The following is a 1633-nucleotide window of genomic DNA, read 5'->3' on the forward strand; positions in this document are numbered from 1 at the left end:
GGGACTCAAAGTGCCTGGATGAGGGGCACCCACCTCCTGGAAGGTCATGGCCAGGTCCGGCTCAGGCACCTGCAGCACCCAGGCGTACAGCTCCCGCACCGCACCCACCCGCACCGCCGACTCGTTGAGGCCTGGGCAGGCTGCAACTGCGGGGAGGCACAGGAGAGAGAGGGAGGGGGTACATTAGGGACAAATCATGAGGCACCACACTGCTGCCCACCTCAGGAGGAGCACCCATCCTCTGGGGATGCAGGGGGAGCACAGGAAGAGGGTCGCTGTGGAGCGAGATCTGGCCGAGGGCTGTCCCACCGACACCGGACAACTAGCCCTGGGACCGGGGTGCAAAGCTGCAGCCGGGCTTGCCACCATCCCCATGGCGGCACGTGGCATCCTGCAATGGCCGGAGGCTGTGGGATGCTTACCTGTGCCTGCTCCTACTTCCTCTTCCTCCTCCATCACCCCTGGCAGCTCTGTGGGTACCAGCTCACGTTTCTCCCTTGGTGCAGACCCTGCCACCAAGAGAGGTGTGAGAATCCCGGCGAGGACGCAGCTGGTGGGCACTGCCTGGGCATGAAGCCGGGTGGGTACTTCCCTGCCCCATCAGCCCCAGCTCCCTCCCAGGCTCCCAGGGCTCACAGCTCGGCACAGGGGTCCCTGCCAGCTCTCTGTGTTCCCATCGCAGCTCTGTGGCTTCAAGAGGGGTGTTAAGGTCCAGCTCTGCCCACAGCTGGGTGAGGAAGGCTCGTCCCTGTCTCACCAGTTCCTCCATCACCTCCTCACCCTGCAGAAGGGAAGGGGGGCACAGGGTGGGTGGTGGGGCACCCGTAGGCAAGGCCAGGTGCCCGGTGGCAGAGCTGGACTGGTGTTGGATGGGGCACTGGTGACACATGACATCTTTATGTCTGTGTTGGGTGAGATCCTAAGCTTTGGGGTCAAACCCATGGATGGTACAGGACTGGTTGGACTGGGAGCCCTGGTTTCAGCTGGGGAGGATGAGATGCTCCCTCTGTGGTAGCAGAGTGGGAGATGCCATCTCCTTGGCTGCACAGAGGATGATGGGACTGAGGGATGTCAGAAGGGGACACAGGAGGACTGCTGCTGGGCTTTGGGCCCTGATGGCACTGTCACCAGAGGGGCAGGGACTCTCCCCAGCCCATCCCTCCCCAAAATACCTGCAAGAAGAGCCATGTCTCCCCAGGGAGCTGCCCCCAGTCCGAGGCTGGGGCTGGGGGGCTGCCCCCTGCCATGGCCCTCAGCGCCTCCACCCAGTCCTGCAGCCGTGGCCCCACGGCCCTGAAGAGCCCTGCGAAGGGGGGCAGCTTCTCGGGCCCCTGCCTGCAAGCACATCGAAGCGAGCTCAGGCAGGCACCCAGTGGTACCTGTTCCCTGGGCGGTGCCACCCGCTGCCCCACACGCCCCTGGTGGGACCTGGGTGGCCCCAGGCACCCTGGGAGAAGCCGTGTCTACCTCCCTCTGGGTGTGCCCTGGTTGCAGTAGGAGCAGAACCCTCAGTGCTTAAGGTTATCCCCAAAGAACTGCAGTGCATCTTGTCCCCAAATGCTTTAGTCATCCCGTGACCCACCACACCTTACCTGATGGGAGGTCTCTGGAGTCCCTCTGCTGTAGGGCTGGG

The sequence above is a fragment of the Apaloderma vittatum genome, unplaced genomic scaffold (assembly GCF_000703405.1).
Source record: "Apaloderma vittatum isolate BGI_N311 unplaced genomic scaffold, ASM70340v1 scaffold25094, whole genome shotgun sequence".
NCBI lineage: Eukaryota > Metazoa > Chordata > Aves > Trogoniformes > Trogonidae > Apaloderma > Apaloderma vittatum.